General features: G+C 40.7%; 1 long non-coding RNA gene across 1 annotated transcript; it reads left to right on the top strand.

The window, feature by feature from the left end:
* Positions 1-397: 397 nt before the first annotated feature.
* LOC117519037 lies at positions 398-27845 on the top strand. Its single transcript, XR_004563145.1, has 4 exons — positions 398-409; positions 14740-14853; positions 20197-20201; positions 27833-27845. It is a non-coding gene; the product is annotated as an uncharacterized LOC117519037 (long non-coding RNA).

Raw genomic sequence — 27845 nt, 5'->3', positions numbered from 1 at the left:
GGATGCTGCCAAGCAAGGTGCTCATACAACTCTGGGATTGAGGACCTTGTCCAAGGGCCCTGAGTGATTTTCCGGTCTGGTTGGGTTTTGAACCAAGGATCCTCCGGTCTGAAGCCCAACGCTTAACCACCAGACCATCACCTCCCTATCACAATGTTTTGTGCTTTTATTTCTCATCATTTTATTCATGACAGCAAAACCACTTTGAAATCAAGGTTGGAAGAGAGCTGTGTATAATGTATGTGTCTTTGTTTGTGTGAAGTACATTGAGTTGAATGGTGTAAATTCTTCTAACATTCTCCACTTCACTCAGCTATTGAATCCAACTGCGATCAGAAACAGAACAGCACTTAATTGTACTGAAATTAAGTAAATGCTGTCTAGGAGGCTGCATATGTCTCTTGAAAATGTGTGTGTATAGATGAGTTCAAATATAATAGGACATTGATCAGTGGTTTTGTTACTTTCGTATTCTGTCAGAGTGACTGTGAGGACACAGAGCCGGCTGCTGGCTATAATTTGAAGATAATTACATCCAATCTGGGTGAGCGTTATAGAAAATACTCCACTTTATGTGTGTATGCCCCATTGTTAAGAGACAAATGGACTGATCTTTACACTGGTGAAGAGGAGCACACAGCACAACACAAGCTTTTATTCATTGTTTCCAACAAGTTCCCCCTAGTTTTCCTATGTATAAAATTTACTACGTGTGTGAGAACAGCAACAAAAAAAGGTCCATATTCATCAAACAAGCGTTGCACCCACATCAATAAGTATCAGCTGTTGATAAATCCCACATGTTCAAAATGGATGATCATTCAAGATTCAAGAGATTCAAGATTCATTTATTAATGACCACACAACAAGTTGGTGGAATGCTGACATCGCTGTGTCACACACAACAAACAAACAATAAATAGACAAATACACATAGAACCATCAGTTAATGACTTGGTTTAGTGTCCATACAGCTGTGGGAAAAAACCTGTTTTTGAATCTGACTGATTTCGTTGACAGGGACCTGTAACGTCTTCCAGAAGGCAACAGTGTGAACAGGTGATATGCAGGGTGTAAGGGGTGAGAGGTGATTTTTTTACTGCCCGTTGTGCGATGCGTCTATAGTACAGTGTGTCAATGGAAGGGAAGGTGAGGCCTGTGATTTTAGATGATTTTTCTATAATACGCTGTAGTTTTTCCATACCAGATGATTATGGATGAGGTGAGAATGCTTTGAATGATGGCAGTATAAAACTGAAGCAGAATGTTATGCCTGACTCTGAATTTTTTGAGAAAAAAATGTCTGAGAAAAAATAATCTTTTATTAGCTTTTTTGTAAATTTGGTCCGAATGCAGTTTCCATTTGAGTGTGTTACTAATGTATGTACCTAGGAATTTGAATGACTCAGTGACAGAGATGGGCTGAGTAGAAATGAAAATGGGGATTTTGTGAAAGGGTGAGTGTGAGAAGTCAATTATGAGTTCCTTTACATTCAGAAATGCCCTCATTTAACCATATATGGTAACAAAACATCCATTTAAAAACCATGGGTTGGTGGTGTTCCTCACTGGAATAGAAGTTTTAACAAGCTCAGCACAAGAGCCAGCATGAAACTTTCCAATTAACAGAAAAAGTCAACAATTATTTATCATTACAGTTGTCCTAGAATGAGGCAGCCAGTCTGCTCTGTGTTTGTGGAGCAGAAAATGGAAAAATCATGCATCTGGCGATACAAACACCAAATCTGGCATAGTGGTTTTCATGATTATTACTGAGCATATACTGTCATGCCGAGCCACCTCAGATCTGCTGTGGTGACCCCAAGCGGAAAACAAAGGAAATGTCAAAGGTTCTTATGTGCTATATCATTTTATTTGGTGTTTATTATGGTTTCTTTTGCTAACGTGTCAAACTATAATGAAGTTTATTACATTTCCATCCAGTACATGTTCATCTCTTGAAACTACTGCATGTAGACCTATTAAAAGGTGTTTAGCATTGAATATATGTTGTTATTTTTAATATATGCAGTCAACATGATCAAATGCCAATTTATGCCACTAAATGTGTCATATTGTTGTGGGAACATGAAAAATTAAGTACAGCATGCCTGAAAACCTACAATTTGACACCAAGATAGCAAAAATAAAATAAGCAATGTCATTTTTGTCATGGAAAAAAAAAAAAAGGGGGGGGGGTTTGGGTGAATTTGGTGGCCATCTTGAAATTAGACGCCATCTTGGATTTCACTGATGCTGGAAAACAGATCCATTGTGATGAATAACATGCAGTTTCCCATGAGTATTGCACAAATCAAACAAGTGAGAGCATATCTATGCAAAAAAAGTAGTAATTTTCAGTAGGACAGTTTGGTGGCTGTTTTGGAAAAAAAAATCTTAAATTTTCAAGTGGAAAATTGACCAGATGTGTGTGTGTGTTTCTCCAAGTAAAACTACAGTTGTGTCAGTAAGGGTATCCAGTGTGAAACCTATACCAAATTCCAGTGTAGGCCTGTACTGGATCCCTTGTGGTGACCCTGAACAAGCAGACAACAGTTGTCCCAGAATCTTTTGTGTCTCCTGTGATGTCACAGTGCTGCTGTCTTTATTAAGATAAAATATTTCTTCCACATTTTGTCACCAATAGTCACATCACATGTTATAAAGCCACTTGAGAGGCTTGTCCCGAGGCACCTCCGCAGTCATGGACTCATCGCTGGACCCCCTGCAGTTTGCGTACTAGCCCAAAAGAGAAGTGGAGGATGCCATCATCTTCATGCTGCACAGAGTTTACCCTTACCCGGAGGAGTCAGGCAGCACTGTGAAAGTCGTGTTCTTTGACTTCTCCAGTGCCTTCAACACCATCCGGCTTGACTTGTTCAGCAATAAGCTATGTGACATGAAAGTGGAGGCTCCACTGGTGGCCTGGATTACCAACTACCTCACAGGCAGCCCACTGTATATGAGGCTTTGGAACACTACATCTGACACCATCAAGAGCAGCATGGGGGCACCACAGGGGACAGTCCTGTCTCCCTTTCTGTTTACACTCTACACCTCAAACTTCAGGTTCTGGTCACAGTCCTGCCACCTGCAGTTTTCTGATGACTCTGCCATTGTGGGGTGCATTGGCATTGACCAGGAGGCTGAGGACATTGTGGACTACTACAAGTACCTGGGTGTCCACATAGACAACAAATTGGACTAGACTGTTAACACATCTTGTGCAAATGTCTTTAAAAAAACAAAACATTGATCATTGTTTCCTGTTACTGTTTTGGTATGCTAGCAAAATAATTTCCTTTGGGCTAAATAAAGTTGATCTTATTCTTATTCTGACAGTTCCCTTTCCCGTACACTTTTAAGCCCCTGTGTGTCACAAGACAGGCCCGGGATTACATCATAGAGCAAACTAAGAGACACCTTCCCTGAGTATTGAAACAGTATTTTCTCCACAGTAGCCATTTCAGGATGCTCGATAAGAGTCGTGTTCTTGATAATATAGTGCCTTATATATATATAAAAAAAAACCCACAATAAAAGTGTTTTTTGAGAGTTGGCATTTCTTTGTCAATTGTTCAAATTACATTAAACTCAGTAAGTCCTTTCGGCTGCTCCCTTGTTTGCACTCGGGGTCGCCACAGCAAATCCAAGGTGAATCTGCATGTTGAATTGGCACAAGTTTTACCCCAAATGCCCTTCCTGACACAACTCTACATTACATGGAGAAATGTGGCCGGGGTGGGATTTGAACCGGGAACCTTCTGCACTGAAACCAAGTGTATTAACCACTTGGCCACCACCCCAAGTGGCTAATGCACTTGTCTAAAAATAAATCTCCAACTTTAATTATACCTTTACTATGCCATTGATGGTAAAAATGGTCCAACATCAGGTTTGTTGATTATTGGACTAAATCCCAAACGACAAACCGATCGCCATGCCTTCGGGGCATTTATCGTTACTGGGTTAGTGCAATTAATTCTTATTTTCTTAAAATCTTTAAAGAATAAGAAAACTTGTACTCTTGTCTTTTGATAAAGTCAATTCAGCATCTAGCCAGATAGAGGATGCCCTGTACTCTTGTCCACTCCGATATAAACCTCAGCTGGGCACACAGCTAGTATATATTGATATTAGGCAAATCTAAACCACCTTTAGACACCTGGCAATTGAAATACTGCCATTTTTATTCTGGGTCTACATTTACTCCATATGAAAGAGCTGAGAAAACTATTTAAATCTTTTACTATCACAAGACCTGATTAGAAAACATTAAAGGAATCATTTGAATGTAATAAAGCAACCTGGACAATACATTCATTGTTATCAGAGCTGCTCGCCCTAACCAGGAAACAGTCCTGTTGTATTTTCTCAAATAATGGAACAAAATTGGCTTTGTACAACTGACTAAATGATGGGGTGACATAAATACAAAAGTCCATCTATAGATTTCTGTTCACAGCCATGAATGACATTAAAGAGACTTCTTGTATTATTAGCTGAGTATCACTTTTTATAAACCCTGATCGTCTGATCTTCTTTAATCAAGACGCGAAAAAGCACCTCTAGGCGAGAAGATAAAATTTTAGAAAGCAATTTCGACCCACATTTAAGAGAGCAATTGGTTGATAGGTGGAACACAATTCGGTACACTTCCCTTTCTTAATATACGTAAGTGATATGTTGGCCTCCTTAAACGTCTGTGGTAATTTTCCCGTTGAAAATGAATGGTTAAACATTTCAAGTAATAGATCTACAAGCAGATCTTTCAGCTCCTTATAAAATTCAGAACGAAACCCATCAGGTCCAGGTGCCTTAACTCTCTGAAAGCTATTAATAGCATTAATTACTTAATCTCTTGTAATTGGGCCATCAAGTAAAACCTTTTGTTTTTCGAATATTGTTGGGAGATTTAATTGGAAAAAAATAATAATAAAAATCATCCATTAACTAAGATGTGTCTGCTCTGAAGCATATAGATTTGTGTAATAATCCTGAAAACAGTCATTTATCAACTTATTTACATACTACCTGTTACCCTCGTCATTAATAATAGATGATATGGACTGGGACTTGATTCTTTTTTTTTTTTCTTCAAGATAGGCAAGACATTTCCCTTGCCTATCTCCAACGGGTTTCAAAAACGGGTTTCACCTTGCATACGGCGATGTGACAATAATCTGCATGGCAAATTAGAACTCAGTGAAATACAGTGTTAACTGCTGTAGTCTAATCAAAACTCCCATAACAATAAATGTTAGTTCAGTAATTAGAAGAGAAAAGACCTTTTCTGACCACATTTGTGCTGAGCCAGATAAAGAATTTAAGCGAGTGAATCCAGGAATACGGCTGCTCCCTCTGGTGTGTCAAACCTCTTCTCTGTCCTGTCATCTTGAGTGTGGCGGGATATATCAGTGCATAATCAATATTCATCCTCTTCAACTGCTGCTTCACCTCCTGAAAGGCCTTGCATTTCCTTACCAGTGCTGCCAAGTCAAAAGAACTCTTTAGTCCAATGCGCATAGGCTGATCCGGATCCGTACTGAGGTCACGGGCAGCATGTTGTTTGTTGCTGAAGTTGTGAAACTTTACAATCATCAGTCTGGGTCGTTAATTAGCACCAGAGCCTGGTTTCATAGCCTGGCACAGAGGAGGCTAATCTTATTTTAGATGACAAAGCTTCAGTGTCTTACCTAAAAAAAAAAACAACAACAAAAAAAGGCAGCTATCATGTACCAACACTTGATGGAACACTCGAGAGCACCCCTGCATCGCTCATATTCCTTCAAAAGGAGAGCTTCCTCCGCTTTTGGCCATGGTTGCAGCAGATGATGACTGTCATGATGTGTTTGTGACAGTTGTCACATTAACCACCGGGTGTCGCTGTTACAATGAGCAGCGTTGTGTGCACAAAAAGGCTTGACGGAAGTGTAGAAGAAGAAACTGAAGAGTGAAGCTTCTAGGCTAAGTGCTAAGCATGTCATTCTGTTGTTTGTATGTGCCCGTAAATGTTAATAAAGCCAGTTAATGAAACAAAGGCTTTATAGTTCATGACAACAACCAACCCGGAAGTAAACAAAACTCGTGCATTGGAGCCATCTCTTCCCAACGGCACGCGCAAGGCTGTTATGCCTGTAAAAACCGTCGACTAACGCAAGATGGCCAATCTATAAGTTTAGTCATTGATGTGAAACGGTCATTAGATGGTTAATGTTCGACGACTAACCGTAGTTGACTCAGTAAGTTTAGTATATTTAGTAGATTAGACTACTTTATGAAACTGGGCCCAGGTGTTGGTGCTAAGGAGCGGTGCGCACAATCCAACTTAATCCATCCTATTTTGGTTGTTGTTTTGAGATACTCAAGTATCCATTTTTCCATAAAACTCACAGCATATGTTCCTTCTGTACCTTCAGCCAGTCCCACCACATGAACATTACACTTATGTGCATGATTCTCCAAATTGTTAATGTGTTCCATGATTCCACTCACTTGTTTCTCCAATTTTGTCAATTTAGCTTTTAATCCTGCTCTCCCCCTCGCTGACTTGAGCCCCCAGTGTCTGTATTTTAGTTGTTTGGTCCTTTATAGCTGCGAGTACTGTATCCAGTTTTGCATCTATAACCTTGGTGATGTTATCAGTTATGTGATCCACTACCTGGAGCATGTTCGGATCAGCGCAACTGCTAGGTCCTTCACACTCAGCAGCTTCCATAGCATGAACGCATTCGGTCTGGTCGATGGGGTTTGATGATTTCTTCTTACATTTAGACATATTATCTGATATTTGGCAAAATAATTGTCCATGGACATTATAAAGTCACTCCACTGTAAAAAATGACACTTGCGCCATGCCAACATGTAAAACACTCAGACAAATAAACAAATATCGCTGGAGCTCAGCGAAACACCGCACTTCCTCTAGGAACCCTTTCCCCCCTGGTGTTTGGACATTTTGACTGTTTCTTCTTTGTTCTTATTCTGTTACTTTTCACTTGTGTTACTGACGTATTTTAGTTTTTTTTTGTTCTTCTGCACTCTTTGTTTTCTCTGTCTCCCTCTGGTGTACATGGGTGGGGTTGCACTTTTCCCTGTCTGGTTCTTTTTTGGCACACCTGTTTCTGATTCATTTGATTGTGCCACCTGCCTTCAGCTTCTTCATCACTTCTCAGCATTTAAGTTGTTTGTTTTCTTTCACTGGTTGTTAAATTGTCAAATTCCTGTTAGTCCAGTGATGCACCCCCCCCACACCCACACTTACTATTCTCCTGCACTTCTTAATCCCAGCAAAATAAATCTTTATTTTGCAAAATTACATTTTTTTTATGCTTGTTTGTGTAGTTCAGTTCTTCAGCATATCATGTCTGTATTTTCTCTCAATCGAATTTCAGTTATGTAACAGTATGTCCTTGTGTGTCAGATTGTGTAGCAGTCATTCATCAGTTTCTCTCTCTTAGGCATATAAAACTTGTAGAATCCATAGTTACACTGTTCACAAGTGTAAGGTGTATATACTTACACACAAAAACAAATTTGGCCCTAAATCACTTATACTGATACAAACATATAGCACTCGCATCCAGGATATTTTGGATGCTGCCCTTCAGCATGCCATCAATTTTATTGCAGTTATTCACAGGTGTGAAGAATGATGTCAGCAAGAGAACAAGGAAGGATTACACTTAAATCGCTCACAAGTATGCAAATTAGTGTCAGCAAAAGACAGACATATAAAACTAAAAATACATATCCCATGTATCAAAGTGCAATAATAAAATATATAAAGAAACTGTCACTTACTATGAATTAAACAAGAGTAAACACGCTGACAAATTTTACCAAAATTGCATTAAAGATTTAGCAACTCATATGGAAATTGGTCTTGCTGTATTCAGATATACTGATGTTTAAATTTGTCAACACAGGTACTGATGTGTATTGGTTATCTTCAGAAAAACGTAGGCATGTGCCCTGCAAAATAGAGTGCACAAATAGACCGATGTGCACCTCTCCAGAAATTCTAGAGTTTGTAGGAGTTTATCATTCATCCCTTTTGGTGTCAGTGTTGATCTGTATCCACCTCTATGAGGAATTTCCACTTCCTCAATATCCATAACGTGACGTTGATTGGCTTGATGGTTATGTAGGTTAAAGTGTGTCCCTACAGAATATTTGTCATCATGGCTACAAATAGAACATTTACATTCACATTTTCTGATTCTGAGTTGTCACTTGGATTTACCAACATATAAAAGATGAAGAATAAACAGTGGCGGCTCCAGAGATGTTTTTCTGCAGGTGCTATGGGGGAGCTTGGCATTTTTATGAGGGTACTATGGGCTCATGAGTCACGGCGGCTCTCTGCTACACCTCTGTCACATTCACGGGCATGCGTACACAAAGCCACATTCTCATCTGTGACAGTCACTAATGACATACAGAATGACCAAAATCATACACACAAACCTATGCTGCTGTTCTATATCAAATCAAATCAAATCAATTTTATTTATATAGCACCAAATCACAACAAACAGTTGCCCCAAGGCACTTTATATTGTAAGGCAAAAGCCATACAATAATTACGGAAAAACCCCAACGGTCAAAACGACCCCCTGTCAGCAAGCACTTGGTGAAAGTGGGAAGGAAAAACTCTATTCCATTGTGGTCCATTAATATATATCCATTAATATAGTAAATTAACATAAAAACATGTAATTAACAGGAAGTAAAAGGGTTGAGTTCTTCCTCGAAAAACTGTTGAGGTCTAAGGTTCTGAAAACATTCTGGACTCACACACCATTCCAACTCATTATAGAAACTTTGCATAATTTATTACCACCCTTGAAAAATGTCAGCTACCTGTTTTTATAAACACTACCCAATCTAGAGCCCATTGATCCCCACGGGCAACACACTACTATATCTTAACTACCCAAGTTTATGACTTAATATCTCAGAGCATATGGCCCCAAAAATAAAACACAATACACCAGTATGTTCAGAAATATGCATTTTGAATAGTCAGCTCATTTTGGCATTTTACTTACCAGAGATATGCAGTTTAAAGAAGATATAAGAAGTTCGTCATGTATGGGCCCTGGTGCTTGGCCCTGTACTGTGTTCAGGTTATCAGAAGGGTGGCGAAGGTGCCCTCCACTACTTTTGACATACTTTAGTGTCCATGCTAGTAGGTCTCAGGGTAAAATAAACCAAAATCAAAAATAAACACATGAAGGTACTCAGAGTGTATACCGCCACAAGGCCACGTAGGTTTCAAATCAAATTCAAACTAAAATCCTTTATTTTCTAGGACACTATCCATCTACTCACTAAATGTCATCAACCTGCTTTCACAACAGTTTAAGTTAAATATTCTATATGCATAAACATTATTCTGGTCCTCTGTTGTGGAATATATTTCAGATCACCTCCAAAATGGAACCATTTATTTGCCAGAATGATATCGATCTGCTCATCAAATTTTACTGAAATCCATTCATTAATTTTTTAGGTTTCCACAGACAGAAAAAAAAAACATGCAAATGATGGTTGGAGGTGTAAAAAAAAGAAAAGAAAAAGAATAAACAATCCCCTTGTTATCCATCTTTCTAAAAAGACAGAAACCTTGAACCTGGGCTGTTTCTTTGAACTGGGCTGTTATTATTATTATTATTACTGTTCTGAATTGCATAAACTGAGAAAAGATTTGCTAAAATCCCTGTTTGACTGAAATATAATTTGGTTAATGCTTCCTATTTGCAAAATAAACATTTTGTCCCACTTTTATTTAAGCAAACTCTCATCAACTTGAAAAGATGTTTCTCACAGGACTTGTGGAGCCCATTAAGAAAACCCTCTGTGTCTATTAGATGGTCATGAAACATCCCTGTGGAAATGTTAATTAGGGACTGGCATGGTTTCAGACTGTGCAGCAACAATCCTGCACACACACACACACACACACACACACACACACACACACACACACACACACACACACACACACGTTTGTTTTAAAAAATGATTATCCAAGTCGGAATATATGGTAGCGTAAGCTGCAGGCAGTGAACAATGCTGGTTTATCAATACTTATTGAGCTGCGGCCTGCGCGGGATACAGTCTCCACAGGCGGACTGTAAACACGGGATGGGTCTCATAGATTGTGGCTCGATATGGCCGAAGGCTTTTGTTTAAGCTTTCTTTAATAGCACAATTTAAGAGGATGTGGAGTTATTAATGATTGACCCATCCTTAGCCTGAAGCGCTTGTAACCTGGAGTCGAGCCCTGTGGTGTGTGTCTATGCAGATTGTGGATTTTCCCTGGGAGGAAACAAAGGAGGTTGACTCAACAAAATGCCACGGTTACTCTTGTGAAACCTCCTCATTGATCGGTCTTCGGCAGCACACGAGGGATGATGATGATGACATTGGGCTCCCTGGTGTTTGGAAATGGAAACCTTTTTAATGGCAGAGGGTTATTGTGGGTGGTCAGGCGGATCATCCAAGGAATATAAGGAGAAGAAAAGCCAAATTACAAAGGCGAGGTGAGCATGTGCTTAACGGGATCTGTCTGTGATACATAATGTAGACACACATATTTACAGTCCAAAGTTTTAGGCATATTTAGCACATTTAAGAGACTTAAAAGTGCTCAATATGCTTGTTTATGAATAAATACAGCTATGTAAAATGGGTGACTATAGTTATTAGGCCATGGATCCGGATCCAGATCTGGATTCTGCATCAAGATTTCACTTTATATAGGCTTTGAAGGATTACGTCAAAACTACTTAATTCATCCGGATTGGGATTCTGTCTCAGGATTTAAGGATTACGTCAAAATTACTTCTCACCGAATTTGCACCACAAATAGATATTAGGGCATGGAAGACTGAATTTTGAAGGTGATCTGGATCTGGATTCTGGATCAAGATTTCACTTTTTATAGGCTTTAAGGGATTATGTAAAAAAAGAAAACTTCTTCATGGATTCGCACCAAATCTCAGATTGCTCTTGTTTTGTAATGTTGTGGATGTGGCAACACACTGCACCCATGGGTGCTCCAAGACCTATGCAATGACCACATAATACATATACTGTGAATTACAATTGTGTGTGTGTCTGTGTAAGAGACAGAGAGAGAGAGAGAGAGAGAGAGAGAGAGAGAGAGAGAGAGAGAGAGAGAGAGAGAGAGAGAGAGAAAGAGAGATTTTGTGTTGCCATTTATTCCCAGTGGTCTTAAAAAGAAATCAAATTAAGGAAGAAAAGTCCCTTTGGCTGCTACCTTATTTTCACTCGGGGGTTGCAACAACAAATACAAGGTGGATCTGCATCTTGATTTGGTACAGGTTTTACACCGGATGTCCTTCCTGACGCAACTACATATTACATGGAGATATGTGGCAGGGGTGGGTTTGAACCAAGAACCTTCCACACTGGAAACAAGCACACTTATTTGCTTGTCCACCACCCCCGGAAAGTTTGATTTCTTTTTAAGATATTTACCGTGTAATTTATAGTTAATTAAATTAAACCTTTTTTTGTAATAGGAATGTTTTTACCCAAATTATTAAATTTGCATCGTTTTGGCACACACTCTCTTAGACCACAGAGTGTGTGCTAACTACAGGGGCATCACACTACTCAGCCTGACTGGTAAAGTCTACTCCAGGGTGCTGGAAAGGAGGGTTCGGCCGATAGTCGAACCTCTGATTAAAGAGGAACAATGTGGGTTCCGTCCTCATCGTGGAACAACCGACCAGCTCTTCAGTCTCACAAGGATCCTGGAGGGTGCCTGAGAGTATGCCCATCCAGTCTACATGTGTTTTATGGACTTGGAGAAGGCGTACCCCGGGAGATACTGTGGGGGGGTGCTGCGGGAGTATGGAGTGAGGGGGTCCCTTCTCAGGGCCATCCAGTCTCTGAACTCACAAAGCGAGAGCTGTGTTTGGGTGCTCGGTAGTAAGTGAGACTTGTTTCTGGTGGAGGTTGGCCTCTGCCAGGGCTGCACCTTGTCACCAATCCTGTTTGTGATAATCATGGACAGGATATCAAGGTGTAGTTGGAGGGAGAAGGGTTTCCAGCTTATTCAGCTCAGGGTCTCATCACTGCGTTTTGCAGATGATGTGGTCCTGTTGGCTTTATCAGCCTATGACCTCCAGCACTCACTGGATCGGTTCGTAGCCGAGTGTGAAGCGGCTGGGATGAGGATCAGCACCTCTAAATCTGAGGCCATGGTTCTCAGCAGGAAACCGATGGATTGCCTACTCCGGGTAGGAAATACGGCCTTGCCCCAAGTGAAGGAGTTCAAGTACCTTGGGGTCTTGGTCAGGAATTTGGGGATAATGGAGTGCGAGATTTGCCAAAGAAACACTGCAGCAGGAGCAGTATTTCATTTGCTCTACCGTACTGTTATGATGAAAAGGGAGCTGAGCCAAAAGGTGAAGCTCTCTCTACTGGTCAGTCTTTGTTCCTATACGTTCACCTATGGTCATGAGGGTTGGGTCATGACCGAAAGAACTAGACTGCGGGTACAAGCGGCTGAAATGACCTTCCTTAGGAGGGTGATTGGTGTCTCCCTTAGAGATAGGGTGAGAAGCTTGGTCATCCGTAGGGAGCTCAGAGTAAAGCCACTGCTCGTTTGGGTTGAACGGAGCCAGCTGAGGTGGTTCGGGCATCTGGTAAGGATGCTCCCTGGGTGCCTCCCTAGGGAGGTGTTCCAGGCACGTCCATCTGGGAGGAGACCCCGGGGAACACCCAGGACTTGGTGGAGAGATTATATCTCCACACTGGCCTGGGAACGCCTCGGGATCCCCCAGTCAGAAATGGTCAATGTGGTACAGGAGAGGGAAGTCTGGGGGTCCCCTGCTGAAGCTGTTGCTCCTGCGACCCGATCCTGGATAAGCGGTTGAAGATGAGTGAGTTCTCTGTTTTGTGTTTGTTTGCTCAGAATGACTCCCCTGGGTGAGTAAATATTTATATATGAATGTATATATTCATCTCTTTCCAGAAGTTAAATTATAATATGAATGAATTTTGAGCTGTCTTTTATAAAAATTTAAATTTTGGAGCTAGGAATCGAATCAGTAGGAACCAGCGCCGTTTCATAGGGGTCCTGACCTAAAAAACATAAACCATCAGGTGGTTACTTTCAATGTATGAGTCTTCTCTTTCTGTACTATTTGACTCTGGCTGATTGTTTTGACTTTTATCACATTTTAAAATAATAGTAAAACATTTGACTGTGGATGTATGAGATGTCAAATGAAGAATTTCAATTTCATACTTAAACTATGTGGGAATATAATCGTTGGTATTCTCTGGTGTGCCGTTTGCACAGCGCTGCCGAAATCTGATTGGCTGCACAGCTTGACGTGTGATTGCCAGCAGACAGGAGATTGTGGCAATCAAAGGAGCAGACTCGCTGCAGCTCGTGCCACCAGGTAACGATTTTGGTCTTTGCATCAGCAGCCCATTGAATCTTGACAGCTCACTCATCACTCAGTAATACATGCTCCGTGTATCCAACCTCATCGAGGTGAGTCTTCAGACTCGGCAAAGTCAATTTCTGTGTGCTTATTAAATCAACCGCACTACAATCAGCAGCAGGGTGGTGGGAAAAAACATCCTGCTGATGGTTTCTGATAGATGGTGTTAGCCAGCTCCTTAGGAAGGAGAAACACTTTTTAAAATGTTTTCACTTACAGATGTACCCATTTTGGCCCAGGTGAAGACTAGTTGTCAAGTTTTTCATTAAAAAAAAAAAAAAAAAAGCCTGTCACTTGAATCAGCGCATCAACACAGCAACAGCACTCATGCTCCTGTTGAGTCTTTTAAAAGTGATGCATGCTTGTGCTTAAACAATCAAACTTATTACTGTTTCCTAAGTGTTTAGATATTTATTGTATGCTTTGATTGTCACTTTTATTCTGTCATGTTACTCCGGTACAGTAGGTGGCGGTATGCACTTCTATAGCTGGCTTGCAATCCACAAATAAACACAAATAAGAAGTTTTATTAATTTATCGGTTGGAGTGGAGCCACGTCACGTCCGGAGAAGTGACGAATCTGAAGGCGAGAATTTGTACTTCCGCAACTGGCCACCCGATGAAAACAAGCTCGGGCTGCATTTATTGTCTATTGAAATCAGCTGGTTTTGTTTTGTCTCTAACTTTGATACCTCTCATTGCCTGGAACGATGAGATTTATACACCACGCTGACCTGAAATGAACCATTGTACATTAAATTGACTTTATTGATGAGTCTGACCCCTTTGAAAAGTTACCAAATTACATGTATTTGTACTGAGATCAGCGATGTTTTTATTGGCCACCAGAGGTCGCTCAGTGTAAAGTCCACTCCAACCCAAAAGTGAAGTTGATTTTCAGATTGTAACTAATGACATGACCAAGGTGAGCACCTTCAAGTGGTAAAGCCTGATGCTAATGGCTAATGTTAGCATGAGCAACTGCGTCCTTCTTGAGAAATTTATTACAAATATCTGTGGCAGATTACGCACACAGAAAGCCTGGGCATCTAAGACAAATGGGTAACACTTAACTTGAAGGTCTCATCATAATAGTGACAAAACACTGTCATAAGTGTTACATGACACAGTCACGAACATGTCATAAACATTATGTTAATGTCATAAATGTTTATGACTGCTGTCATTAAATGTCATTCGTTTTTTGTAATGAGAAGTTGATATTTTTTTGGGTTGTCTTAATTAGAACAACTTGATTTTAATCAAAGCGACATAACCAGAAGTTGTCTTTGGCCTTTTTGGTCTTCAGTTGTGTGCCAACTTGTCAACTTGTAATTGCAAAAACAGAATGACAATGACAGTGTTATGTCAATATTATGATGATATCTTCAAGTAAATTGTTACCGACAAAGGTTCTGCAGTGTGCCCGTCAAGTGAGGTGGTGGCCGTAAGCCACTGTCACAAGTGCCGCCTTTGGTGTGGACATCCAGCTTGCATACAAAGACACACAGTCACATCCATGAAGTACTATTTCAAAAGCTTAAAAAAAGCCTGTTCTTATTTCAGCTTTCTAAAATTTACTTTATTTGTGCTTCTCATTTGATCATTTTCAATGATGCCTCACATTGACTTCCCCAGCCAAGGCTGGCACCCATTTTTACAGGTGGGTGAACTGAGACAACACAGATTAAGTGTATTGTACAAGGAAACAGACAGGTAGCATGCATGGGATTCAAACCCAGGTCTACATGTTGGCAGTCCAGCTCCTTATGCTATTGTAAAGAATAAATGAAAATATATGGTATTTTACTCATAATTAACTTTGCATGTTGCTTCTTTGTCTTTCGGCTGTTCCCGTTAGGGGTCGCCACAGCAGATCAATCGTTTCCATCTCACCCTGTCCTCTGTATCTTCCTTTGTCACACCAACCACCTGCATGTCCTCCCTCAGCACATCCATAAACCTCCTCTTTGGCCGCCCTCTTCTCCTCCTGCCTGGTGGCTCCATCCTCAGCATCCTTCTCCCTATATACCCTGGGTCCCTCCTCTGCACAATGCTAATCGTTACCAAACTGAATAAAATGTTTTGTGTTCATTATTTTCAAAAAGTAACAAATGTTTAGAAGTATGTACACCATGCTGGTTCAGATGAACTAGGTATTGCATGGAATGAATGAAGCTGAATAGAGTGTATACTTGTGCCATAATGTGTTTAAGGGTTTTATCATGATGTCAAATGAATGAAAATGTGTATGCCTATGCTTTGATGAGTGTTCAATTGATTTATGATGATTTTGAAATGATCTAATATTATACAGTTTGATTAATGATTGAAATATGTACTTATGATGAATTGCATTGAACATGTGGAACTGCTGACAGGTGTGTTGACTCTCAAATCAGTAAAGTGTTTTGGTTTAAGGTTTTCATAAATAACATATGCTTAAGTAGGGTGTAACATGTTGGTTTAAAACATGTCAGACACTGACCATTTTTGAATAAAGTCATGACTAATGCCTGACATGATGTTTCATATGTTCAAAGGTCATGAGGTCAAGACCTGTACTGCAAATAATATTGTTGTTGCCTCTGTTTATGAAGCGCAAAATACGACAACGGACGCCCCGGACTGTTGAACAACTGAAGTCGTACATCAAGCAAGAATGGAAAAGAATTCCACCTACAAAGCTTCAACAATTAGTGTCCTCAGTTCCCAAACGCTTATTGAGTGTTGTGAGAAGGAAAGGTGATGTAACACAGTGGTAAACATACCACTGTCTCAGCTTGTTTGAAACGTGCTGCAGGCATCCATTTCAAAAAGAGCAAATATTTGCACAAAAAGGTCAAGGTCAAGGTCAGGTTTATTTATAAAGCACATTTACAAACAGTCAACACTGCCCCAAAGTGCTGTACAATAAAATGAATTAAAATTATATTTAGTTAAATACAAGAACAAAATAAATCAACAAGACAATAAAAGATGTGGCAGTATTCAGCTCATCTTGTGTTAAAAGCCAGTGCAAAAAGATGTCTTTAAAAGAGACACAAAGAATAAAGTTTATCAGTTTGAACATTAAATATCTTGTCTTTGTGGTGTATTCAGTTGAATATAGGTTGAAGAGGATTTGCAAATCATTGTATTCTGTTTTTATTTACATTTTACACAACGTCCCAATGTCATTGGAATTGGGGTTGTGTGTATATAAAATATATTTTTTCTGTATGGTGACATTTTGACACCACCAAATGGCCTAAGGCAACAACTGCGTGTGTGTGTGTTTTTGGTGCTACGTCTCTTCTAAAGACCAAGAAAGTGGCCACACTTCAGCTCGGTGTGGCAGAGAGATGCTTACTTTTGAGAGGTGGGAATCCATGGGTTGTCTGCCAGGGTGGTTGCCATCCAGGACCCAGGGCGGATCAGTGGTGTGATGCAGGTTGAAAGTGTGCATCATATGTGCACAGTCGCCCATACTTAACTATTTCTATTCCTATTTGCCTTGTAGGAGTTTTACACTTGATGCAGTTTTAGATGCACAAGCAGAATGAGCATGGTGGGCCTTTTACTCTGAAACTTCTTGCTGGGAGGAAAGAGTGTTTTTGGCACCATGCATATAGCAGATGTGTTTTCACCCCTAGATTGCATTTGACAGTCACTTTTGTAACTTGGTTGCCATGGTAATGAAAAAAAATTTAAATGATTTTTTTTTTTTATACAAAATAAACAAAGCTTGCACATTTCTGCCAAGGAATAATAAGTAACACTGTTCTGTAATCATTTCTGTAAGTGTCCCTGGTGGAATAAGCTCCTGTCCCTGCCATGCTTGGCTTTCCGCTTTCCAGTTGGTCATGCCAGTTTCTCTCTCTCTTTCTAATGTTGCATTCCATTATATAAGGACAGCACATTTCAGTTACACTTCAGTCATGTTATATATGCATCATATACATCCTGTCGGCATCCAAAAATTAATTACTGCAAAAACCTAACTATTTCATCCAGTTGATTCATTTGTTGCAGTATTTTTTTGCAAATGCATATTTTAAATATTGGCAGCATCTGATTAAAAAGCACCATTTTCCCATCATTTGCTATTTTGGTCTATTTCTATTAAAATTTGTCATTTACTTTAACATCTGAAGCATAAAACAACTAATATTTCTACGCTGTTCCATTATAGATCCTTCCTTGGGCAGGAAACTCAATTAAGACATGAATTTCACATCAATTTTCTCTCAGAGTGATTCAAGAAAATGCCACAGGCAAGTGGTCTCAGCGTAACAGCAATATATCTGTTTTCGTGATTAATATGCATCAAAAAGTCACATATATTCTCATTTCCACTTACCAGAGATTACATTTTGAGAGGTCAGATATCTAATGGGTTTTGTACAAGCAATCAAGCAGAGGATTCATTTCCTTTCTTGGCAATTTGTACAATGGGGAGAATTTGTACTTGCAGCAAAACTCTAAGACATATGAAGCAACTGGACTGAATGGAGGCTGGAAGAAAAATAATGTTTATGACAAATATAACAAATAATCCCTGCTTACATTTCTGTTTTTTTTGTTTTTTTTTTGTCTCCGAAACAAAAGTGAAACATTTGTTTCGTGGCATTCATAAATGGAAACAACTCTAATGTGTGATGATTTAGGGGGAGGTGATGGTCTAGTGGTTAAGGTGTTGGTCTTGAGTCCAGAAGATCATGGGTTCAAATCCCCGCCTGACTGGAAAATCACTAAGGGCCCTTGGGCAAGGCCTTTAATCCCCTGTTACTCCCGGTGTGTAGTGAGCGCCTTGTATGGCAGCACCCTGACATCGGGGTGAATGTGAGGCATTATTGTAAAGTGCTTTGAGAGTCTGATACAGATGGAAAAGCGCTATATAAATGCAGTTCATTTAATGCAGTTTTGAAACGGTCAGTTTCGATCCGGCTCCTAACCAGTCAAAAATCTGCATATTGCCGTTGTGTCCTTGGACAAGATACTGAACCCACTTTGTATGAATGAGGTGGTGGTTGGAGGGCAGAATGGCAGCCACGCATCTGTCACTTTGCTCCGGGGCAGCTGTGGCTACACGAGTAACTTACCGCCACCAGTGTCTGATAATGCACCATGCAATGCAATGCAACCACCAGTGCAACTTTTAAAGTGCTTTGGGTGTCTTGAAAAGTGCTCTATAATCCAAGTTGTTATTACGAGGTCTGTCAATAAAGTATAGGTCTTTTTTATTTTTTCAAAAACTACACTCAACAAAAATATAAACGCAACACTTCTGGTTTTGCTCCCATTTTGTATGAGATGAACTCAAAGATCTAAAACTTTTTCCACATACACAATATCACCATTTCCCTCAAATATTGTTCACAAACCAGTCTAAATCTGTGATAGTGAGCACTTCTCCTTTGCTGAGATAATCCATCCCACCTCACAGGTGTGCCATACCAAGATGCTGATTAGACACCATGATTAGTGCACAGGTGTGCCTTAGACTGTCCACAATAAAAGGCCACTTTGAAAGGTGCAGTTTTGTTTTATTGGGGGGGGGAATACCAGTCAGTATCTGGTGTGACCACCATTTGCCTCATGCAGTGCAACACATCTCCTTCGCATAGAGTTGAAGAGAACACCTCTCCAACGTGCCAAACGCCAGCGAATGTGAGCATTTGCCCACTCACGTCGGTTACGACGACGAACTGGAGTCAGGTCGAGACCCCGATGAGGACGACAAGCATGCAGATGAGCTTCCCTGAGACGGTTTCTGACTGTTTGTGCAGAAATTCTTTGGTTATGCAAACCGATTGTTTCAGCAGCTGTCCGAGTGGCTGGTCTCAGATGATCTTGGAGGTGAACATGCTGGATGTGGAGGTCCTGGGCTGGTGTGGTTACACGTGGTCTGCGGTTGTGAGGCTGGTTGGATGTACTGCCAAATTCTCTGAAACGCCTTTGGAGACAGCTTATGGTAGAGAAATGAGCATTCGGTACACGAGCAACAGCTCTGGTTGACATTCCTGCTGTCAGCATGCCACTTACACGCGCCCTCAAATCTTGCAACATCTGTGGCATTGTGCTGTGTGATAAAACTGCACCTTTCAGAGTGGCCTTTTATTGTGGGCAGTCTAAGGCACACCTGTGCACTAATCATGGTGTCTAATCAGCATCTTGGTATGGCACACCTGTGAGGTGGGATGGATTATCTCAGCAAAGGAGAAGTGCTCACTATCACAGATTTAGACTGGTTTGTGAACAATATTTGAGGGAAATGGTGATATTGTGTATGTGGAAAAAGTTTTAGATCTTTGAGTTCATCTCATACAAAATGGGAGCAAAACCAGAAGTGTTGCGTTTATATTTTTGTTGAGTATATATGGATTTCATTCATATGTTTTTACGTCAGACATGCTTGAACCCTCATGCGCATGCGTGAGTTTTTCCATGCCTGTCGGTGACGTCATTCGCCTGTGAGCACTCCTTGTGGGAGGAGTCGTCCATCCCCTCGTCGGAATTCCTTTGTCTGAGAAGTTGCTGAGAGACTGGCGCTTTGTTTGATCAAAATTTTTTCTAAACCTGTGAGACACATCGAAGTGGACACGGTTCGAAAAATTCAGCTGGTTTTCCGTGAAAATTTTAACGGCTGATGAGAGATTTTGAGGTGATACTGTCGCTTTAAGGACGTCCCACGGAGCGAGACGTCACGCAGCGGTCCCAGGCGCCGTCGTCAGCCTGTTTCAAGCTGAAAACCTACACATTTCAGGCTCTATTGATCCAGGACGTCGTGAGAGAACAGAGAAGTTTCAGAAGAAGTCGGTTTCAGCATTTTATCAGGATATTCCACTGTTAAAGGAGATTTTTTTAATGAAAGACGTGCGGGCGGATTGCAGCGTCGGCTCGCAGCCGCCGCGACGCTCGGCCACAGGAAAAACACCTCTGTTGGAAGCCTTAAGGACAAGTTGGAACATGTCCAGCTGTTAAACAATTTCTCATATACTCACTCCACTGAAAGCCATCAAAAGCCGCCTGGATTTTACAAATGGTTATCAACACGGAGGTGTTTTTCCTGTGCCACCGCACCGCGCCGGCTGCGTCCCAATGCGCGGACCCGTCCGCACGTCTTTCATTAAAAAAATCTCCTTTAATAGTGGAATATATGGATAAAATGCTGAAACCGACTTCTTCTGAAACTTCTCTGTTCTCTCACGATGTCCTGGATCAATAGAGCCTGAAATGTGGAGGTTTTCAGCTTGAAACAGGCTGACGACGGCGCCTGAGAGCGCTGCGCGACGTCTCGCTCCGTGCGAAGTCCTTAAAGCGACAGTATCACCTCAAAATCTCTCATCAGCCATTAAAACTTTCACAGAAAACCAGCTTAATTTTTCGAACCGTGTCCACTTCGATGTGTCTCACAGGTTTAGAAAAAATTTTGATCAAACAAAGCGCCAGTCTCTCAGCAACTTCTCAGACAAAGGAATTCCGAGGAGGGGCTGGATGACTGTGGTTTCCATAGTAGAGAAGCTTGAATCTTCGACTGGACTCACTGCGGTATTGTATCACTTCCTGTTCCGGAGCACAGCGGTGTTTTTCTGTATCTGTTAGCTGTTTAATCTGCGCAGTTAGATTGATCTAGTTATCTAGATTACGATTTGTTTCCCAGTGTAATCTTTACGTGCCTTAACTAAAGCACTCCTTCTGCTGAATCACCTCTAAATTATTTACACATTATTCACTTTGCGTGTTTTTAGGAATCCGCTAGCTTAGCGTAGCTACTAGCTCTTAGCCGATTTAGCATGGCGGCTTCTCCTGTCTCTCCCGCACTTTTCTGCTCTGGGTGTGAAATGTTTAGTTATTCCTCGGCCTCCTTTAGCAGTAACGGTACTTGTAATAAGTGTAGCTTATTCGTAGCTTTGGAGGCCAGGCTGGGCGAATTGGAGACTCGGCTCCGCACCGTGGAAAATTCTACAGCTAGCCAGGCCCCTGTAGTCGGTGCGGACCAAGGTAGCTTAGCCGCCGTTAGTTACCCCCTGGCAGATCCCGAGCAGCCGGGAAAGCAGGCTGACTGGGTGACTGTGAGGAGGAAGCGTAGCCCTAAACAGAAGCCCCGTGTACATCACCAACCCGTTCACATTTCTAACCGTTTTTCCCCACTCGACGACACACCCGCCGAGGATCAAACTCTGGTTATTGGCGACTCTGTTTTGTGAAATGTAAAGTTAGCGACACCGGCAACCATAGTCAATTGTCTTCCGGGGGCCAGAGCAGGAAGGAAATTTGAAACTGCTGGCTAAGGCTAAGCGTAAATTTGGTAAGATTGTAATTCACGTCGGCAGTAATGACACCCGGTTACGCCAATCGGAGGTCACTAAAATTAACATTAAATCGGTGTGTAACTTTGCAAAAACAATGTCGGACTCTGTAGTTTTCTCTGGGCCCCTCCCCAATCAGACCGGGAGTGACATGTTTAGCCGCATGTTCTCCTTGAATTGCTGGCTGTCTGAGTGGTGTCCAAAAAATGAGGTGGGCTTCATAGATAATTGGCAAAGCTTCTGGGGAAAACCTGGTCTTGTTAGGAGAGACGGCATCCATCCCACTTTGGATGGAGCAGCTCTCATTTCTAGAAATCTGGCCAATTTTCTTAAATCCTCCAAACCGTGACTATCCAGGGTTGGGACCAGGAAGCAGAGTTGTAGTCTTACACACCTCTCTGCAGCTTCTCTCCCCCTGCCATCCCCTCATTACCCCATCCCCGTAGAGACGGTGCCTGCTCCCAGACCACCAATAACCAGCAAAAATCTATTTAAGCATAAAAATTCAAAAAGAAAAAATAATATAGCACCTTCAACTGCACCACAGACTAAAACAGTTAAATGTGGTCTATTAAACATTAGGTCTCTCTCTTCTAAGTCCCTGTTGGTAAATGATATAATAATTGATCAACATATTGATTTATTCTGCCTTACAGAAACCTGGTTACAGCAGGATGAATATGTTAGTTTAAATGAGTCAACACCCCCGAGTCACACTAACTGTCAGAATGCTCGTAGCACGGGCCGGGGCAGAGGATTAGCAGCAATCTTCCATTCCAGCTTATTAATTAATCAAAAACCCAGACAGAGCTTTAATTCATTTGAAAGCTTGACTCTTAGTCTTGTCCATCCAAATTGGAAGTCCCAAAAACCAGTTTTATTTGTTATTATCTATCGTCCACCTGGTCGTTACTGTGAGTTTCTCTGTGAATTTTCAGACCTTTTGTCTGACTTAGTGCTTAGCTCAGATAAGATAATTATAGTGGGCGATTTTAACATCCACACAGATGCTGAGAATGACAGCCTCAACACTGCATTTAATCTATTATTAGACTCTATTGGCTTTGCTCAAAAAGTAAATGAGTCCACCCACCACTTTAATCATATCTTAGATCTTGTTCTGACTTATGGTATGGAAATAGAAGACTTAACAGTATTCCCTGAAAACTCCCTTCTGTCTGATCATTTCTTAATAACATTTACATTTACTCTGATGGACTACCCAGCAGTGGGGAATAAGTTTCATTACACTAGAAGTCTTTCAGAAAGCGCTGTAACTAGGTTTAAGGATATGATTCCTTCTTTATGTTCTCTAATGCCATATACCAACACAGTGCAGAGTAGCTACCTAAACTCTGTAAGTGAGATAGAGTATCTCGTCAATAGTTTTACATCCTCATTGAAGACAACTTTGGATGCTGTAGCTCCTCTGAAAAAGAGAGCTTTAAATCAGAAGTGCCACAAACTCGTAGCTTAAAGCAGATAACCCATAAGTTGGAGAGGAAATGGCGTCTCACTAATTTAGAAGATCTTCACTTAGCCTGGAAAAAGAGTCTGTTGCTCTATAAAAAAGCCCTCCGTAAAGCTAGGACATCTTTCTACTCATCACTAATTGAAGAAAATAAGAACAACCCCAGGTTTCTTTTCAGCACTGTAGCCAGGCTGACAAAGAGTCAGAGCTCTATTGAGCTGAGTATTCCATTAACTTTAACTAGTAATGACTTCATGACTTTCTTTGCTAACAAAATTTTAACTATTAGAGAAAAAATTACTCATAACCATCCCAAAGACGTATCGTTATCTTTGGCTGCTTTCAGTGATGCCGGTATTTGGTTAGACTCTTTCTCTCCGATTGTTCTGTCTGAGTTATTTTCATTAGTTACTTCATCCAAACCATCAACATGTTTATTAGACCCCATTCCTACCAGGCTGCTCAAGGAAGCCCTACCATTAATTAATGCTTCGATCTTAAATATGATCAATCTATCTTTATTAGTTGGCTATGTACCACAGGCTTTTAAGGTGGCAGTAATTAAACCATTACTTAAAAAGCCATCACTTGACCCAGCTATCTTAGCTAATTATAGGCCAATCTCCAACCTTCCTTTTCTCTCAAAAATTCTTGAAAGGGTAGTTGTAAAACAGCTAACTGATCATCTGCAGAGGAATGGTCTATTTGAAGAGTTTCAGTCAGGGTTTCAGAATTCATCATAGTACAGAAACAGCATTAGTGAAGGTTACAAATGATCTTATTATGGCCTCATACAGTGGACTCATCTCTGTGCTCGTCCTGTTAGACCTCAGTGCTGCTTTTGATACTGTTGACCATAAAATTTTATTACAGAGATTAGAGCACGTCATAGGTATTAAAGGCACTGCGCTGCGGTTGTTTGAATCATATTTATCTAATAGATTACAATTTGTTCATGTAAATGGGGAGTCTTCTTCACAGACTAAGGTTAATTATGGAGTTCCACAAGGTTCTGTGCTAGGACCAATTTTATTCACTTTATGCATGCTTCCCTTAGGCAGTATTATTAGAAAGCATTGCTTAAATTTTCATTGTTACGCAGATGATACCCAGCTTTATCTATCCATGAAGCCAGAGGACACACACCAATTAGTTAAACTGCAGGAATGTCTTACAGACATAAAGACATGGATGACCTCTAATTTCCTGCTTTTAAATTCAGATAAAACTGAAGTAAATGGTACTTGGCCCCACAAATCTTAGAAACATGGTGTCTAACCAGATCCTTACCCTGGATGGCATTACCTTGACCTCTCGTAATACTGTGAGAAATCTTGGAGTCATTTTTGATCAGGATATGTCCTTCAATGCGCATATTAAGCAAATATGTAGGACTGCTTTTTTACATTTGCCACAGTATGTGAAGGAGGATTGGGTGAGGTCTCACGCTCTTCAGCACACCTCCTGAGGTAACTTGGTTTTTGGTGACTTTTATGAAGTAATGACAGTGGATTTGGTGTCCCTCACACCTTGTGTTAGTGAGCTGTCATGTTATGCTAATTGTCTAATCAGCTTCTGCTGCAGTGGAGATTTGAACTGAGTTGTTCCGTGCCTGCAGGGTAAGAAGCTGATGTATAGATTTAAGCCAGGAAGTGTTTGCTGATTGCGTGCACCTTTGAGTTGTGTCTCTCTGTGTGGAGTTGGACTCACCTCATGTTTTCCTTCTTCACAGACTTGGTTTGTCGCGGCCACCTGGGGGGTGTCGGCGGGGTCCCTGGGTCCGAACTGCTGTGGCTCCGGACCGTTTGCGCTGTTGAGAGAGCGCAGTGTTTCCACCTCACCAGACCACGGACTTTTTAGTTGTTTAGCACTGCATCTCACTGTTATGTTTATTAAATTCTGTTATCTTTTGAACCGTGCTCTGCTTATTTTATGCTGGGTCCGTTCAAACGCTGGATCGGTGCTCCGACCGCGTCCGAAACATAACACTTGTCTCAGAGTGATGCTGAAAAACTAATTCATGCATTTATTTCCTCTAGGCTGGACTATTGTAATTCATTATTATCAGGTTGTCCTAAAAGTTCCCTGAAAAGCCTTCAGTTAATTCAAAATGCTGCAGCTAGAGTACTGACGGGGACTAGAAGGAGAGAGCATATTTCACCCATATTGGCCTCTCTTCATTGGCTTCCTGCGCGATGTGCAACCACATTGCGCAGCTGTTCACACTGTGTTCCCACGTGCATGAACCATCGCAGCAACATCGTGCACACCTGCCCGTCAGCTCGATGTTTTCATGGTTCGCTCATACGAGCTGTTCCACCGTGATTCGCCCTGATTTCTACTTAGTCGTACTATGTGTGAAGGGGCCCTTAAAGGGTCCCTGCCACGCTATGACATTTTTACATATTCTTGAAGAATAAAAAAAGCTTTTCCACGTTGTCTAGTTTTTTTTTACCATAAAATTACACTGAACAAGTATTTAGATGTTTTGTTACCCATCTGAGAATTTGAATTTTCAGCCTCTGATTTGACCTACTTTTTCGCTGCGACGGATGTGACGTCATTCGAGTAGATGTCTCGCAGTGCCGCTCTGTTTACCAACATGGCAGACACGGACAGCGAAGGCATAGTGCGCGAGTATGTTCCTGCCGAACGTAACAGAAAGAGGATGAAGCGCAGCTGTCAGCTGACAGCAGCAGCGCTGAGGAGGACAATATAAGCTGCTGAATGGTTTGTTCACTCAATACCTTTTCTTATAAATGATCATTTATTCCTGGAACGGTGTGTTTGTGTATGAAAAAAATTATTTGAGCAGCACAGCGTGCTTAAATTCAGGAGTTTGTTCTAAAATCACTGAAAATAAAGTTTCTGTACATTCTGTATATGTTTAATCATTTATAAGTCAATTTCTTGTGATTGCTAATTCTTCACATTTTATTCAAAGCAAATGATTGCAAATCTTTATCTGAAAAGCTGTAGACCCACATGGGATGGGGAAAAAGATTTCTAAATAAAATAAATTTTTACTTCTATATCTGTTGTCAAATTTTATCAGGCATAATATTGTAGAAAAATGTTTATGCTAAATGGAGACTTTCCTGTCTAAAATACACATACAGAACATCTGTAATCATAAATTGTATCACATCTAATCCACTTTGAATGAACAGACGTCTGAACAAAAAACAGGCTGTTCAGTTTACATGCATATGTATATTTGGAAAACACAAAAATGTCAATGTTCTGTTTTTTTTTTTCCAGGTGTTCATGTGAACACAGTCAGACGATGCCACTCGTGATCGAGTCTCCTTCTCATATCAGTGTCAGCTTTGCAGGTAAGTTGTCTATGTTATCTCAATAACACCCTAACTTTCAAACAGCATTTTTTAATGTATATAAGCAATGTTTTTATTAATGTTGTTTTAACTTCTGTTTTAGGACTTTGGTGGCAACCCTTCATTTGAATGAAAATGCAGGGAGACAACAAAAGCAGATAAAGCAAGAGAGACCAAGGTTCAGAATATACGTACTTTCCTTAGTGGAGAAGAAGAGGATTCACAGTGAGAAAGTTAGCCACATATCCAACATGTGATATGTGGAAAATGAAAAAACAAAACAAAACATTGTTATTTGTATATTTTTATATAGCATGATAAAATGAATAAAAATACAATTTCACACAAGTTTCCCATTGTTTCATTCAAATGACGTGTTTTACAATTTTTTAAAAAACATTTTATTCAGTCTATGTGAGTGACTTAGCAAAAGAAGTTCTTCAGATCTGCAAAATACCAAACCGACCAGAAATCCCCACCAATGATCCTCCTCCACTGAGCAGCCAACATGAATGGACAAAGCTGAGGCTGATGCTGCCAATTGGACCAGGTACCACCGATGACCCCAACCCCTCACTCCAGAGGAGGAAACTGGAAGCCAGTGTAGTCGGATGATGGTGATGGAAAAGTACTCCTTATTTTGAATACAACACAAGTTGGTAGTGGCACCCTTCTGTGCCTTCCCACGTGTCCCCGGCACAACCGCACAAATTGCCAATATGCGATGAAACTTTCTGCAACAAAAATAGCATGGATTCATGTTCAAAACAACAGTTCATTCTTTTTGTATTTGAATATTTTTTACTTTTTTCTATAAACCATGTAAATGAAACTTTCTAACTATTTCATGTGCTTACTCATACTGTGGAGCATCATGTAGGCATAGTGTGCCACTCTGAGGACATCTGCATCCAAACACACAATCGAGAAACTAGCCAGCTGTGTGACACATTGAGGATTTTCACCACCACGTTGCATCTCCGCCAAGACTACAGAAATTTCCATGCAACAACGAGACTCGATCACGAGTGGCATCGGCAGACTGTGTTCACACGAGCACCTGAAAAAAAAAAAACAGAACATTGACATTTTTGTGTTTTCCAAATATACATATGCATGTAAACTGAACAGACTGTTTTTTGTTCAGATGTCTGTTCATTCAGAGTAGATTAGATGTGATACAATTTATGATTACAGATGTTCTGTATGTGTATTTTAGACAGGAAAGTCTCCATTTAGCATAAACATTTTT

The sequence above is a fragment of the Thalassophryne amazonica genome, chromosome 1 (assembly GCF_902500255.1).
Source record: "Thalassophryne amazonica chromosome 1, fThaAma1.1, whole genome shotgun sequence".
Taxonomy (NCBI): domain Eukaryota; kingdom Metazoa; phylum Chordata; class Actinopteri; order Batrachoidiformes; family Batrachoididae; genus Thalassophryne; species Thalassophryne amazonica.
Note: the sequence above shows the minus strand (reverse complement) of the source record. Positions and strands in the feature narration are given on the sequence as shown.